Here is a 17,943-nt window from a genome sequence, read left to right as displayed (position 1 = left end):
TGAGCTAATGCTCAGTGAATGATAATTATAGCACATAACAGAATAGGAACAGACAGACGCTTGATTAATTTCACAATAAATTTTTTATTCAATAAAATCATGCTCATGCTATCAAAATCATTAATAAAATAATTTCATAAAATACATATGTAAAAAAAATTCATTCAATAAAATTTTATAGTATAATACACCAGGGTGATGATATCCCACATCACCAAAGGCCACATGGTAAGTGCGCTACCAGATATTAGATACATTCCTCCTCCTTCATAGATATCAATGCATATGATACTAATACAAACCATAAATTGCAATGATGCATGACTCAACAATGCAACCTCATAACATGATAGTCCACACGGTGGGGTCAGATAACAGATATAGATACTGGGCACAGGTACCAATTCAAAATAAAAAATCAATTTGTACAAATCGATCAAAATCAACAAAAAAATTTCAGATAGCAAATAATAACTGATAGTACAATTCCAACAGTTCATTTCAATAATTTCATAGAGTCAATAAGATCAAATCAATATTGAATAAATTCAGTGTAACACATCGGTAAATTTTATAGTCAAATATCAATCAATATAAAAACATTAAAGATCTGTTTTCGGAATCCTAATGGCTCTAATACAGAGATAATTGACAAAATTAATTATTTAATCAAAATCAGAATAAAATTCGATAATAAAATAAAACTCTAGAAAATCACATGTAAAATAATTGTTAAAATATTGATTTAAAATTTCATTTAATAACAAATTTAATGCTAAGAAATTTTAAAAGGGAATAAAACGGTCTCATGTACTATAATTACCACTTACCTGAAAACTTTCAAGAAAATAGTTATATTCAATAAAAGAGAGACAATTTCAGCTGACAGATTGAATATTCGAATATCCTTGAAAATAGAATCTAAGGTGATGAATAGATAAGTAAGAATTTATGGATCTCTGCGTACATCAGATTATAAATCATAAATATATATATATATAATAATAATAATAAAAGATGATGAAAATACCTGTTGAGAGTATTTGGTAGAAAAATAAGGTGATAAACAGGCTTTGAGAGCAAAGTTTAGCAAAAAGAGATGATTAGGATGTATATATTTCAAGAGTTATATTAGGTATAGAATGAAATAAGAGTTATTATTAAACCAGATTGTTCGGATTACAGATATATATTTTATTTCAAAAATAATATATATATATATAAGCAAGCCATCCAATAAAATATTTCTCTTTTTTTTTAGTTATATTAAATTATTGTTAGCTAATTAAAATAAATAAATAGATAAAATATTGGGTTTCCACATACATCCCCCTTAAAAGAAAATTCGGTCCCTAAATTTAAACAGACAAAATTCTAACCTGAAGAATCACATAAATGAGGATATTTGGCTAGCATTTCAGATTCTACCTTTCATGTGTCCTCACTACTTGAGTGATTACGCCACAAGACTTTGATCAAAGCTACTTTCTTAGACCGGAGTTTCCTAATTTGTCGATCTAAAATCTTTACTGGTTGCTCCTTATATAACATATCATCCCTAAATTGTATGGTCTGAGGTTGCAAAATATGAGATGGATCTGATACATATTGCAAAACATGAGATGGATCTGGTACATACTTCCTAAGCATAGAAATATGGAAAAATGGATGTACATGTGCAAAACCAGATGGAAGGGCTAAACGGTAAGCAACTACTCCAATTCTCTCCAAAATTTCAAATGGACCAACAAAACGAGGACTAAGCTTCCATTTCTTCCCAAACCTCATGATTCCTTTCATAGGTGAAATTCTTAGAAATACATGATCACCAACCATAAACTCTACATCTTTACGCTTAGGGTCAGCATAACTTCTCTGTCGACTGTGAGCAGTCAAAAGTCTATCACGAATTAGCCGAACCATCTCTGAAGTTAACTGTATCAACTCTGGTCTGGTAAGCCTTCTTTCTCCAACTTCATCCCAACAATTTGGTGACCTACACCTTCGACCATATAATGCCTCGTATGGAGCCATCTCTATACTTGCCTGATAACTGTTATTATAAGCAAACTCCACTAAAGGCAAATGATGATCCCAAAAGCCACCAAAATCCATAACACATGCAGGAAGTATGTCCTTCAATGTTTGTATGGTCCTTTCTGACTATCCATCTATCTGAGGGTGAAAAGCAGTACTAAAGTCTACTCGTGTTCCCAAAGCTTCTTGGAATTTATTCTAAAATCGAGAAGTAAACTGAGTACCACGATCAAAGACAATGGAAACTCGAACACCATGAAGACTAACAATCTTATCTATATATAACTGTGCAAGTTTAGCAAAGTCATATGTAGTTTTCATAGGAAGGAAATGAGCAAAATTTGTCAATCTGTCCACTATCACCCAAATTGCATTGTAAGCACCTCGTGTACTAGGTAAACCCACAACAAAGTCCATGGCAATGTGCTCCCACTTTTACTCGAGAATAGGTAACGGGTGAAGTAACCCAGATGGTCTCTGATACTCTGCCTTAACCTGTTGACAAGTCATACATTTAGCAACAAAGTCTGTAATATCCCTCTTCATGCCACCCCACCAATAATGCTCCTTTAAATCACAGTGCATCTTAATTGAACCTAGGTGTACTATATAAGCAGAATGGTATGCCTCCTCCATGATTTCTCTTCTCAACTCATCAACACTAGGGACACAAAGTCTAGTGCCATAACGAAGAACTCCATCATCATCTAACATGAACCCTTGAGCTTGGCCTTGATGGATACTATCTATAATCTTATACAACTGAGAATCCCTCTTCTGAGCAGCCTTAATTCGATCAATCAAGATAGCCCTAACTCAAAAATGTGCTAAGAATGATCCAGATACGATTTCAAATTTTACTCCTTGATCTAGCAACTCATGTAATTCACCATCAGAGGCCTCCTCTTGGTAGATATATGGGCTAAACTACCAAAAGACTTCCTGCTTAAAATATCAGCCACCACATTAGCTTTTCCAGAGTGATACTGTATAGTGCAATCACAATCCTTCAGCAATTCTATCCATCTCCTTTGCCTAAGATTAAGATCATGTTGGTTAAAGATGTATTTGAGACTTTTGTGGTCAATGAAGATTTCACAAGTCTCACCATACAGATTGCGCCTCTAGATTTTCAAAGCAAAAATTACTGCAGTCATTTTCAAATCATGAGTTTGATAATTTTGCTCGTGCCTTTTCAACTGACGAGAACCATATGCAACAACTCGTCCATATTGCATCAAAACACATCCTAAACCAATCCTAGAAGCATCACAATTCACTGCATAACCCCCTGATCCAGACGGAAGAGCTAACACTGGTGTTGTAGTCAAACGAGTCTTAAGCTCCTGAAAACTTTTTTTTCACAAGCCTCAGACCACTGAAATTTCACATTCTTCTGGGTCAACTTAGTTAAAGGTACTGTAATATGAGAGAAGTCTTGAACAAGCTATCTATAATACCCTGCTAAACCTAAGAAACTACGAATCTCTGACACAGTTGTTGGTCTAGGCCAATGAAGCACTGCCTCAACTTTCTTCTTATCAACACACACCCCGTTCTTAGACACTGTATGGCTTAGGAAAGCCACACTATCTAACTAGAACTCACATTTTGGGAATTTGGCGTATAGCTTGTGTTCTCGTAAGGTCTGAAGAACAATTCTCAAATGCCGCTCATGCTCCTCCTTATTCCTTGAGTACACTAGAATGTCATCAATAAACATTATAACAAACTGATCTAAGAAAGGTTTGAAAACTCTATTCATGAGATGCATAAAAGCGGCTGGGGAATTGGTAAGATCAAAAGGCATTACGAGAAATTCATAGTGTCTATACCTAGTTCTAAAGTCAGTCTTGAGTATGTCTTTTTTCTTGACCCTCAATTGATGATACTCATATCGAAGATCAATCTTGGAAAAATACTTTGCACCTTGAAGTTGGTCAAACAGGTCATCTATGCGTGGAAGAGGATACTTATTACGACTCACTTGAAACTTTCAAGACAATAGTTATATTTAATGAAAGAGAGACAATTTCAACTGACAGATTGAATATTCGAATATCTTTGAAAATAGAATCCAAGGTGATGAATAGAGAAGTAAGAATTTATGAATTCTCTGCACATATCAGATTATAAATCGTAAATTCATATATATATATATATATATATACATACATACATACACACATATAATAATAATGAAAGATGATGAAAATACCTATTAAGAGTATTTGGTAGAAAAATGAGGTGATAAACAGGTTTTGAGAGTAAAGTTTAACAGAAATAGATTATTATGGTATATATATTTCAAGAGTTCTATTAGGTATAAAATGAGATAAGAGTTATTATTGAACTGAGTTGTTCAAATTATAGATATATATTTAATTTCAAAAATAATATATATATATATATATATATATATATATATATAAAAGCAGGTTATCCAATAAAATATTTCTCTATATATATAAGCAGATCATTCAATAAAATATTTTTTTTAAATAAATATATTAAATTATTATTAATTAATTAAAATAAATAAATAAATAAAATATTGAATTTCTTTAATTTCTTTGGTAGTTTGGAGTTCAAAAAGAGAGCTTTTGTTTAATCTACTATGTTCTGGGTTTATTTTCCTATTTGTGGTTGATTTGGTACCGATCTGGTGAGTTTGCCTCTAGATCTACCATATTGTAGGTGTTTTGTCTAGCCTGGATGGTTGCTTGTAGGATCTGTTCTTCATCCGCGTCGTGCGTCATGCATCTCTGGCTCTGGGAGAGTTCGTTTTATGGGGTGCGGTACCTCTCGAGTCTCTCGCCGGCTTATTGCACCACCCTTGGCTTCATTTGCCACCTATGTTCTACCTCAACACTCTCTGTGAGCTGTTAATCTATCTTGCAACACATTTCGCCTTCCATGATCTCAGATCTTCATGATTTTAACTGACCTTGCTTTGAAAGTTCTGTGGGTGTTCTCTGAGTTGGAGTTTTTTGGCTTAGTTTGGGAAGCTCTAAGTTCATCGGAGACTATCTGGGTTACTCCTTGGCCCCTACATTGACGGCACAGTGGTTCTTGGCTTGTTTTTTTGCCGAGTCAATCCCTAAACCTGTGTAGCTACGGTTTATGCTTGGGCTTTAGCCTTTTTTCTATGGACTTATATTTAGGGCCTTTATTAGGCAGGTTATTGTTGTAAACCATGGACTTTATAACTAGGCTTTTATTGAATGAAGATTATCTTTTGAAAAAAAAATATAAAGTGATGTTTATGTCACCTAATTCCTTTTCATAAGAAGATAAATCATTGACTGCTTAATTATAATTTTAAACCTAATAGTTGATTTTAAATTTTGATTCAAATATTATATTTACTAAATATTTATACTAAAAGATGATTTTTCAATTACAATGAAATTAACACTTTGGTCTCATTTGATTTAATATAATTTATTTTTCGATAAGTCACTTCTCGACAAGTAACTTGTTTCCCAGGAGGTATGATTTGAATACATTTAGCTGATATGTTAAATTCTCAAGACAGTAAAATTGTTTTAATGAAAAGTGAGAACAAAAATGACATAAAATTTCTACTAGACTCAATTGATAAAATAAGATAATGGTAAATATGGTCAACCAAATCTCATAAAGTGAGAGCAAGAGCAAAAGCAAAAGAACTTAATTAGATTGCATTCAATTACTTAAGTTTCTGTGGATTCAAGAACTTAAGATTTTGTACAGTCAAGAAGTGAGGTGCTTTTCACTTGGAAATTTCACAAAAATAGCCAACCAAACAAGTTTCACTTTAACAATTTCTGAAAACTTAAATTCCTTAGCAAACTCACCCCAAACAAGATAAACATTTCCAATAATATCTTACTTCAGAATAACAAACATAAAGACTTTTTTTTTTTTAATCTATTTGCAATTATGTGCTGTGAGATTGGACGAGATGCTGGAATTGCAGAGACAGAAAAAGAGAGTAAACGGAGGGATGGGCCATGGAACCTTTGTACATCATGAAGGTTAACACTTTTAGATGATATTTATATATAAAAATTGAACACTTTGGCCTTGGAAATTGTTGCGTTCTTTCTTTTACAGGTTGAATTCAGAGGGTGAGTTGAGGCACGCGAGATGCCCATTCGTAGGTAACTTCGTTTTATTACTCTTTATGGGAATTGCTTTATTTCTACTTCTGTAGCATCACTTGAACTTTAATCTCTTGAAGTCTTAATTATAATGGCACAATATCTTTTATTCAAATAATTTAAATTAGAAAAATCAATTTTTTTTACAAAAAATTCAAAAAATAAAATTTAAAATAGTGAAAAAAACTCAAATTTATTAAATACAAATTCAAATATTTCTATTTCTATCTCCATTTTCTAACTTTATGAATTTTTATATTTTATTTTTTAAAATAATTTTTTAAATTTTTTTAAAAAATTATAAAATATCATTGATACTGTTAGCATAATTACAGCAATCAGCATGATTATAGGAGATTTGTGTAACATAATTACAGCAATCAGCATGATTATAGGAGATTTGTGTAGCATAATTATAGCAATTATTATTCTTGTCCAAATTAGTTCATATTCTCATGTATAAATAGATGTAATATCTCTGTAAATGGGACACAGACAAATACACAATCCTTTTCTTCATTACTTGTATTCTTTCTTCTAACATGGTATCAGAGCCATAAAACTTTTATTTCTAGTTTTTTGGGGTCTCTCTGCTCTCTCTACAACCTGCGGTTCATTCTTTCATACCTATTATTATACCATTTTTTTCCTCATCTTGTTATCAATGGAGAAATCGATATTTCAAAACCTATGGTTCCAACTATAATCTTTGGGTTCAAGGAATGAAAAGTTTTTGATAGGTCATAAGCTTTGGCGTATTGTTCTGGAGATATCACTACGCCGACAAGAGAGAACGATGAAACCGATGCAAAATTCTTGGCCGTCTTGAGGATTGGGATAGTAAAAATCATCGAGATCATCACGTTTCGCAATACCTCTGTCTCGTCCATCCACATCCGGTTGCTAATTATGACTCGCAAAAGAAATCGGGATTTTTGGCTAATCGATATCGGACCACTGGACTTGCCCACTATTATCGGTTGTGGACTACTCTTCATAATCTGAAACAAGCGAGTCAATCATGAATGATTTTCTTGCCTGTGTCCAACCTATTTGGAATCAAATATCTCGTGCCAAAATCGGTGAAGATCATCTTCATCTCATTCAAGTTCTAATGGCTCTTCGATCGTAATATGAGGCCGCTCGAGCGTCCTGCTACATCGAAATCCACTCCCATCATTGGAACCGCTATTCAAGAGATTATTTTTGAAGAGACTCGTCTCGGTTTGGATAAAACTCCTCAATTTGAAGTGCTCTTGCAACTACTCGATCCTCACATCGAAATCGGCAATCAACTCGTAAGAATTGTAATCAAATTGGTCATGCTTTTGCATATTGTCCTACCATAAAATGCAGATATTGTCATGGTTACGGTCATATTCTTGAACATTGTCCCACACGCCCTCCAAGATCAAAAGGAGGGCATTCTAAATTCAAGAATGTCTCAAAGCCTGGATCTTCCTCGAGGGCTCTACTGCCATCACCATGAGTGATCTTGAGGCACTATTCAAACAGGTTATCTCTTCTAATTCTCCTGCTGCCATGTCTGCCACTCCGGTAATTCTTATTGGCTTTTTGACTCTGCATGTTGTAATCATATGACCACTAATCTTAAATTCTTGTCTTAAAATCTTCCTTACCACCAATCCATACGCAAATGGTACTAAAATGAACATCACACATACCGGTCATGTGTCTACCTCAAATCTTCATCTCCGACACCTATTATATCCCTAATTTGGCACTCAATCTTATTTATGGTCGGTTGTGTGAAAAAGGACTAAATGTTATTTTTCTCACCATGGTGTCAGTGCAGGATCCACAAATGGGGCAGATTCTTGGGGAGGGTCGCAGAGTGGGTCGATTATTTGAGCTTACATCTTTACATCTTCCTCAGAGATTTGTGTCTGCAGCTACAATCCCTAATTCCTCCATTCACCAATGGCATCTTCGTCTTGGTCATGCTTCTACCAGTAAAATTCAACCTTTAATTTCTCGTGGATTATTAGGATCTACTAAGTTTGAGTCATTTAATTGTTTAAATTGTCAGCTTGCAAAACAACCTGCATTATCTTTTTCCCATAATAATACTACTTCAGACACTCCTTTTGGTTTAATTCATTCTGACATTTGGGGTCCTTCTCCTATTTCTTCAATAAATGGTTTTCGTTATTTTGTAATATTTATTGATGATTATTCTCGGTTTACTTGGATATATTTTTGAAACATCGATCGAGTTATCACAAATTTACATCACATTTGCAAAAATGATTAAAACTCGATTCTCTTGTGACATTAAAATTCTACAATGCCATGGAATATCGGGATTCTTCTTTGCTTGATTTCTTAGTCAACAAGGCACCGTTGTTCAACGTTCTTGTCCTCACACCTCTCAACAGAATGGGCGAGCGAGCATAAGCATCGCCATATTCTTGATTCTCAGCGTACTCTTCTTCTTTACGCCTCATGTCGAGAAAAATTTTGGGGAGAAGCGACTTTTCATGTTTATGTTATTAATCGTCTTCCTACCTTGGTTCTTCATAATTTATCTCCTTTTGAAAAGTTGTTTGGACAACCTCCTGACTATTCCATCCTTAAACCTTTTGGATGTGTTTCTTTTGTTCTTTTACAACCTCATGAACATACCAAATTAGAACCCGTGCTCGTCTATGTTGTTTTCTTGGTTATGGCATTGAACACAAAGGGTATCGTTGTTGGGATCTGTTTCTAATAAGTTACGCATCTCTCGTCATGTTACCTTTTGGGAAAATACTATGTTCTCTTCTCTTTCCAAATTTCATCACTGACTCTCTATTTTTCACCGACTCCTCCAAAGAGTTGTTTCCAAGTCTGATCCGGTGATTGTGATGTGCTCAATATTAGCCCAACTACACGTTGAATCTTGTTGATCCAGACTGCGCTGCATCTCCTCCTAGCACTACTCTTCGTCGTTCTACCGTGTAAGAGAAACTCCTCATTATCTTTACGATTTTCATTGTTACTCTACTATTGCAACCCTTCATGAGCCTCATTCTTATCGTGAGGCAAATCGACCCTCTTTGGCGACAAGCTATGGTGATGAACTTGGGCTTTAGAAAACTCATACTTGGGATTTAGTTGATCTTCCACCAAACAAGACTCCTATTGGTTGCAAATGGATTTACAAAATCAAGACCGATGGAACTATTGAACGCTACAAAGCTCGCTTAGTAGCCAAAGGGTACACTCAAGAGTATGGTATCGACTATGAGGAAACTTTTGCTGATTAACATCTATTCGCGATCTCTTAGCTATTGTAAATGGAAACTTTTCCAGATGGATGTTAAAAATGCTTTTCTTCATGGTGATTTAACAGAAGAGGTTTATATGCATCCTCCTACTGGTTATCATTCTCCTCATAAGGTTTGCAAACTTCGGCGAGCCTTATATGGATTAAAACAAGCTCCGGGCTGGTTTGCCAAATTTAGTTCCACTCTTGCTCAACTTGGTTTCTCTCTAGTCCACATGATTACGCATTATTCACTTGGTATTGTTCTTCTTTGCTTTATGTTGATGATATGATAATAACAGAGATGATTCATCGTATTTTAGAGTTACAACATTATCTCAATCAACATTTTGAAATGAAAGACACAGGTTCTCTCTATTTTTGGGCCTTGAAGTTTCTCAAAATTCGATGGCTATTATCTATCTCAAGCCAAGTATGCATCCGACTTACTTTCTCGGCGAGGCATCATCGATAGCAAAACAAGATCAACCCCATTGGAGCTCAATTGCAAACTTACACCTCTTGATGGCACTCCTCTTGATGATCCTACTTTATATCGGGACTGTCGAGTCTTGTTTATCTCACGATTACTCGACACGATATTTCATATCTGTTCATCCGTCACCGGTTTATGTCCGCTCCTCGCTCAACTCATTTCTCAATCCTTCGTTATATCAAAGGCACTCTTTTTCATGGTTTGCACTTTTCCGCTACCTCCTCCCTAGTATTATCCGCTACTCGATCTTGATTGGTGGTGATGATCGTCGCTCTACAGTTATTGTTTCTTCTTGGGTAATTCTCTTATCTCTTGGCGTAGCAAAAGCAAGTTGTTGCACGTTCTAGCACAGAATCTGAATATCGTGCTCTTGCTGATGCTACATCTGAATTACTTTGGTTACGGTGGTTATTAACTGATTTGGGTGTCACTCATTCTTCTGCCACAATACTCCATTGCGATAATAGAAGTGCCATCTGATTTCTCATAATGATGTATTTCATGAGTACCAAACACATCGAAATTGATTGTCATTTTGTACGTCATCATGTTGCTCATGGCACCATATGTTTGATTCCTATCTCCTCTGTCAGCCAAACCGCTGATATATTCACCAAAACGCATCCTCCCGCTCGCTTTCAGGATCTCTTAAGCAAACTCAAGTTGGCACCTGTGCTACCACCTTGAGTTTGAGGGGGTTGTTAACATAATTACAAAGAATCAAGATGATTATAGGAGATTTGTGTAACATAATTACAAGAATCACATGATTATAGGAGATTTGTGTAGCATAATTATAGCAATTATTATTCTTGTCCAAATTAGTTCATATTCTCATGTATAAATAGATGTAATATCTCTGTAAATGGGACACAGACAAATACACAATCCTTTTCTTCATTACTTGTATTCTTTCTTCTAACAGATACACATAAAAATAGTGATCTTTTTTCTATAAAAAATAAACTTTCTTCGTAATATGAAAAATAAAGCTTACATAATTATAAAAAATAATATATATATATATACCTAATAATCTATCCATACATAAAAAAAAAAAATAGTAACAACAGCAGAGGTTTACATACATAATAATGGAAATAAAATAAAATAAAAATGCTGCTGATGCTGGGGGAATATATACGGAGCGTGGTGGTGGGCAGTGAGAAAATTTACAGAAGGATCCGTGACAAAGGAGAGGGGATCCACTAAAATCTGACCAGACCTCACTGCAAGATACTCCTTCACGCCAAGACATTTCTCCATCAAAAAACCGTCTTCGTAGAGAGGTAGGGAATAGAATTCTAGTGTTTTAATTAATTAGGGTTTAGGTTTGCAAAATAAGAGTCTAGGGTTTGAGGTTTATTGCATGGTTTTGGGATTCTGTTCTACAGTTCTAGTCTAATCTAACTGTTAATTCTTTTACTCGCTATGGGCATTACTTACTTTTGTACTTTGCTTCGTCTTCTTCTTCTTGCGCTGCACATGTCATGCCATGCATGTTCCCACTTACAAATCTATAATCCGTGAACTTTCATTAAACCAAAACATAAACAAAACCTATAAATCTATTTTTTACAGTGGGTTTTCTAATTTTTCTTTAACAAACTAGGTTTATATTAGGCTGATTATCAATATTTTCACGTAGCTTCTTATTGCATATAGGACAAATTCAATCAGGCAAGTGACTATACGCGCCGCCAAGAGGAGTTGGGCTAGCACTGAATAAACGCCCCAAAATGACTGCAAGAGGAGAGAGATGCACATAAAGCTATAAGGGCACGCAATTTAAGACAGGCCTTCACTAGGGCAGGCTCTTGGATTCTCTCTCTCTCCCTCTCTCTCTCTATAAATCGCTCTTTTTATCCTCAGCTCTCTAGAACAGTCAAAGGGATCACTGTTTAGTAAATCTCTCTCCTTGTCTCTCCCTCTCTCTCTATAAGTTCTTTGACTTTTTCATGTCATGCATGCTAGTAAATCTCCATTACCAGATATAACTTATATTCTCACATCAACCAATCAATGAAGCTCTGTCTCTGTTTACGGTAGCCGTTGTAAGTTGGGTCCCATTAATTTTCTTGATGGGATATGTCGATCGATGGACGTGAGATTTTGCTAAAAGGACATCCATGCATGAGCGGAGAAAGACTCTATGGACGGGCATACCGAGTCCATGGTTTGGGTTTAATTTGGTTAAATCTCAACGTTCTAGTAGAATATTTGAACCCAAACTTTAACTTGTAATTGGAATTCAGAACTCATTGATTCTAATCGGTGCTTTACCAGTTCAATTCTGATCAGAATTTAATTTTTATTATAACAAGAACTTGTAACCCATCAACGAATCGTACCCTTTACGTTGTTCTAACGAGGGAAACACAGTTGGCTACATAGGATATGTCCTTCGAGGCAAAAAGTGTTTCGTGAACATTAATGGTGGAGGCAACCATCGCTGATACTGCGAAAGTTACTGAAATTCAATAATTCATCCCTATCATTTTCGTGAAATCCTTCTACAGACAAACATTTTATCACCGACCCACCAAATGGCTTTCATAATCTTTCAGCTACTATATATAATCCTCAAATTCAAGTTCCCTGTGACATTTCCTACGCCTAACTATCTACCAATTTTCTTTTCCCTACAGTTTTAAACTTCTCTATAGAGAATTCTCAAATAATTATTCCTACTCATTCCACAATGCAAACATAGGGACTTCATGAACCAATCCCAAACTACCAATCCTGTTGTTACTTCCACTATTACCATCTTCATACTTTGAGCCCTGCACTGAGGAGTAACCTTGAGTGTAGTCTCCAGCTCCGCCAACTGTGCAGAACTCGCTGGCTAAACCTGCTGAACATTTTGGATTCTCTGGGGAGCAATCCCGCCACCAGCGAATTCTTGGGATGTTTCTCCACTTGTTATGGCAAGAAGGGGTTCGGGAGATGTTGAAGAAGCACAAGAATTATCGTCCTCAAGAGCCACAGGAGCCAATTCTTTTGGTGAACGTTTCGCAAGGTCTCCAGCAATAAGTCTAGAGCTTGAGCAAATTCTCTTCACATCATATCTACTTATATCAAAATTGGTGACAGCACTTGTACCCCTAAACTTAATTGCCGCAATATCATAGGCCTCAGCAGCTTCTTCTTGTGTGCCTATATAACAAGTGGTTACACGTCTTAGAGATCCAGTGCAAGTCGACGTACAAATTGGTTTCTGATAACTTCTGAGGTCCATATGTATTGATTTATATTATTTTATATCAAACAAGACACACAGCTTCATATTAGTGGTTAGCCCACAAATACAAGTGTTCTACTGAATTCATACAAGAATTTTTCCATAAATTAGGTTGATTTCACTAATTTGCACCAATGGCTTTCCCCTAATAATTCAAGGCATAATTATTTCATCAGAGCTGCATATAGATTAGTACAAGCACAATATGTGACAACCTATCACATTAACCTTAAACCTATTGATTAGTGAATTATCAGGACCACCAAATTAAATGATCCATCGTGGCAACAGATTTAAGGGTTTTCCCAAGAGCAATTATGCAAAATATAGGAGATTTTATGCAACATAGAATACATGCAAAATATTGATGGAAGAAAGAAAAAGGATGAGAAGCTTACTAAAAGTTCCGAGGTACAAGTCCTTGTTTCCAGCAACCCTTCCTATTCTAGCTTGCCATCTTCCATGTTGATGGTGTCTGCCAGGATAAAAGAAAACAACTTAGCAAGTAAAAGGAAAGAAAGATATATACGGTGATGGATGATCTTTAATAGCAGACTAAAGCATATACACTTGTCAATGGTATCATAACCACATGCAAAATAATAATGTTTGCCTATTATTGCCTAGGATAACTGAAAAGCCTGCAAAAAACAGTAAAATAATGGAAAGCTTTATCATTGAAGTCGCTTTCTGCCATCACCTTGTCACTCCCCTGTACACAGAAGCTCCTCTTGAAAACCCACTACTTTTCCTGCCAAAATTTGAAGAAGAAGCAATCAATCTTTGTTTCTTTTCTCAATCCCTTTACTATTTTATATGATTAATTATCAGGATTGCAAAACAGCTAGGAGGGTGGGGGAAAGAACTAAAACCTTCTCAAATTGGCTACAAATTCTTGCCTAGTCATTTGTTTCATCTCTTCAATTTCCTTCTCATAAGTGCTCAACTATAAGCATTTAATAAGTTAGACAATATCATATTCAAGTAATTAACAAATGCTAATTTTTTGCATAGGTTGAACATAAAAGATCACCCAAGGGACTTACAGGGAAATTTATATGGGTTGTTGGTCCCCAATACTTCAAGGCAGCTAAATCATAAGCCCTTGCTGCTTTTTCTTCTTTATCATAGCCACCTGATAAAACCATTTAACAAAAAGAATGAAGAAGAAAGAACATGCACACTGTCCCATGTTTGTAAGAGAGAAATAAACAAATAAAAATTCAAAAAAAGAGTAACAATCAAAGATAAAACAAGAAACTGGACATATATAGGAGTTTCACCTACCAAGGTAAACTGCACAAGGTTGACACAGCGAAAGGAGAAGACCCAAAAAGCGCATGAAAACACAACCGTTAATACTCTTTTGGAAAACAAGAAAAAAAAATTCAGCAAAATGATTAAATCTTGTTTCTCCCACCTTGCCTTCCTTTCCTTGTTTGCCCTTCTTTTCTACAGCTATTGTCCCACAAATGGGCCTCGTATCTCCCAGTCCATCTATGCCTAATATAGAGCATCAAACACTCCCTTAAAGTTTTATATACATATGAGAGAATTCAAGCAAACTTATATACATAATTTCTGCCGAGACAGAAGTTTAAAAAACTAGTAATAGTTAGTACCTCGTGACGCCTCTATATTGAGAAGTTCTTTGTCCGAAAGTGTCGATAGATTTACGGGGAACTGGCTCTCTTGCAAGAGATTTCCCAACAGGCCTTTTACGATTATCAAACACTTGCAATGGAGAAACTGCAACTAGTCCATTCTGAGAACTCGTACTCATTGTGAGTGATAATGGCTGAAAATTGCAATTGTTTGCTTCATTTGAAGGTTTATCGCTAGAAAACTGTGCCTGGCTTAGCCAAGACTTGAACCCAGGAACTGAACTACTACTCTCGAACGGTAAACGATACGTGCCATTGTTATGGCTATGGCTAAGGTTGTGATCGTGGTTATGGCCATCGCTAGGCTTTGGATCACAGTGTTGGAGGTTGTCACTAGGTATTAGGGTTTGTGGGTTGTCATTGTAATAATGATGATAAGATTGGATTAAATGAGGTGGGTTTGTGAGATTGTCTCTAGTGTCTATATCTCCATTGGTGTTGAAGCTTGGTGCCACATTAACATTGATTCTATTAGTGAGGCTTTGGGCTTGGTCTTCTTGGCAATAAACTTTTGTCTCATCAGAGGGAGAGTTTGAGTAACAACCTAAGAAATCCTCAAGCTTTGGACCCTCCTCACTTGCACTAGTCGCATCCATGGAGTTTTCATACCTCCAATCTACAAAACCATAATTTAAAAAAAGAAAGAAAGAGAAAAGAATATCCAGTAGGATTCAGTTGTGTATCCAGCAAAACAAAAAACATGCAAAATATCAAAGGGAACCAAGAAAAACTTGAGCTTTCACATATCTATTGCAAGCTTTGATGGTGAGGAACAAAACCCTACTCTTGAAAATCACAAATAAAGAAAAGAGGAAAAGTGCATGCAGATGCAGTAGCAGTACCTTGAGAAGCATTGGAGGAGCTTCTAAAGGGATCAACAACACAGAGAGATCCATCAGAGCGCAAAGGCATAACAGAGATATCATGATGATGAGAAGAAAAACCTCCTTGTTCATCTCTACCAAACCCTTGATCGATTCTCAGGTGCGGAGACAGAGAAAAACCCAACCAATCACTCATATTATTATTCCCTCCTCTCAATCTCAAAAACTGTGTTGTGGGTTATTGATACAAGTATCTCTCCTGCTTACTTTCCTCTTTCCCTGGCCCTAAACTTCAAAATTTTTAAAACGAACCTCTCTCTCGTCTTATATTACCAGGCCTCTGCACATCTCTATCTGTTTTGCCAATGCAGCTTTCGGTTCTGTGCCCTTTCTTTCATTTCCTCTCAGTCTCTTCTCATTTAGCAGACGTGTCCATGAATCAGGCTCAGCACCCCTTACTCACGCGCACATTTACATATATACTACACAATAAATAAATAAATAAAGTATGAATTTTCTATTGGTGGAAATGGATTCTGCTTTTCTTTGATTAGACATACCGAATTCACTGTATGAATTTTCTTGTTCTTTAAAGGCCCAGATCTTCAACTAAATTTATGCTACTATGCTACTAAACGCACCAAATTTCGGCTCAAAACTATGGTATGGTCACACAGCGGATCCAATTTCACACTTGAGGCATGCAGAGCAGAGATGGGAGAGCGCTCTCCTCACTCGCTGGGTCGTACATTTAAAACCTACACTCGCTGCCTGTGATGAACACTGGATGCTGACAGGACAGCTGACCCATATATAGGGTTGTTCTGGTAATTTTAGGAGGGTATGCTTTGAAACCACCGCATGAGTTGAGGGGGAAAGCAAATTTACCGAAATGTGCAAAGAGTGTAATGATCCTCCATCAACTATGATGGTATAAAATAATATTGGACCTGCAGTCCAAAACAAAAAAAAAATAATAATATTGGACCAATGAGCGAATGATTTGGGCTTTGCCGATCTAAATTAATTACTATTATTGTTAGTCCTTACTCACATTTCTCGTCCCTCTCTTCTGGGGTTTACTGTACTTGGTAATCAATCAATTTTGGGTAGATGATAGTACAATTTTAGTGATATTATAATTATTAAAATTTGAATTTAAATATTAATTAAAATTTAATAAACAAAAAATTTGTTACAAAAATTATTGAAGTGAGAAAATTCTTAGCGTGAAAAACAATTTCATTTCATTTGTTTAAATTGGGTTGGGCTCAGGCCCAGAGTTATTGAGTCAATTTTAAATGGGCTTTAACATTCCCAGCCCAATCTGACTAGTGAAACTGTCTCAGTTGGGGTAATGACTAGTGGATTTGGTCCACCATAGAGATTCACATAATTCAGCTGCTCTGCCTTGATTATTCTGTAAAAGGATTAGTGAAAATATTTAACCTTTTTTTTAATCTAATAAGCAAATAAGAAAGGATTAGACATTTTGTCTTATATAATACAAAACAATAATTGAAAACACCAAAGAGATCATTCTTCCATTAACACAAGAAATTGCTTTTGGCCTTATCTCATCTTCAATTAAGAGTCTGTTTCATTATTATTCTTTTTGTCTTTAACTAGAAAATCAAACATTTCTATTAACTTTAGTTAATGGGGTTCTAAATTTTTGACTTTCTAATTAGAATAATGCTAGCATTAACTGTGAGTGATTCCCCTAACGCATATCAATACATACATATTTTATTCATTAATTTTATATATTATATAATTAAAGGTCAGGATTAAAAGCTTCTCCAACTTTGAAGGCTTTAGCTCTGCACATGAGAAACATGAGCTGAGAGAGAACGATTACTCAATATTTTACTCTTTTCAGCCTCAAATCTGATCAAAAAATTCAAAAGCCTCGATCAAAGTTACCATAAAAAATGATGATCCAACTTTCCAAATATTTATAATTCAAAACAAATTCAAAATCAACAAAATCCTCAATAACAAGTATAATTTACATCAACTTAATCTAAACAGAGATGGGTTCAATTCCAAATTAAAATCAAAATTCTTTTCTTTTAAAATATTTTAATAAAAACAGACTAAATCTGAATTAAATCAAAACCAACATAGATCAACATTAAAGAGTGAAAATGTTGCTATTCGATTCTTGTCCCTTAAATTAATGAATGAATCAAAACAATCCATTCCCATCCAAAAACCAGCATATCGACTGAATGGATCATTTGGTTGATGTTAACATAATTT

At 35.3% G+C, this 17,943-nt stretch overlaps 1 pseudogene; it reads right to left on the bottom strand.

The window, feature by feature from the left end:
• Positions 1-12,402: 12,402 nt before the first annotated feature.
• LOC110669528 (AP2-like ethylene-responsive transcription factor AIL1) lies at positions 12,403-16,087 on the bottom strand (annotated as a pseudogene).
• Between the last annotated feature and the right edge of the window lie 1,856 nt (positions 16,088-17,943).

The sequence above is a fragment of the Hevea brasiliensis genome, chromosome 1 (assembly GCF_030052815.1).
Source record: "Hevea brasiliensis isolate MT/VB/25A 57/8 chromosome 1, ASM3005281v1, whole genome shotgun sequence".
Lineage (NCBI taxonomy): Eukaryota > Viridiplantae > Streptophyta > Magnoliopsida > Malpighiales > Euphorbiaceae > Hevea > Hevea brasiliensis.
The sequence above is the reverse complement of the archived record's forward strand: the minus strand, read 5'-3'. Positions and strand labels throughout refer to the sequence as shown.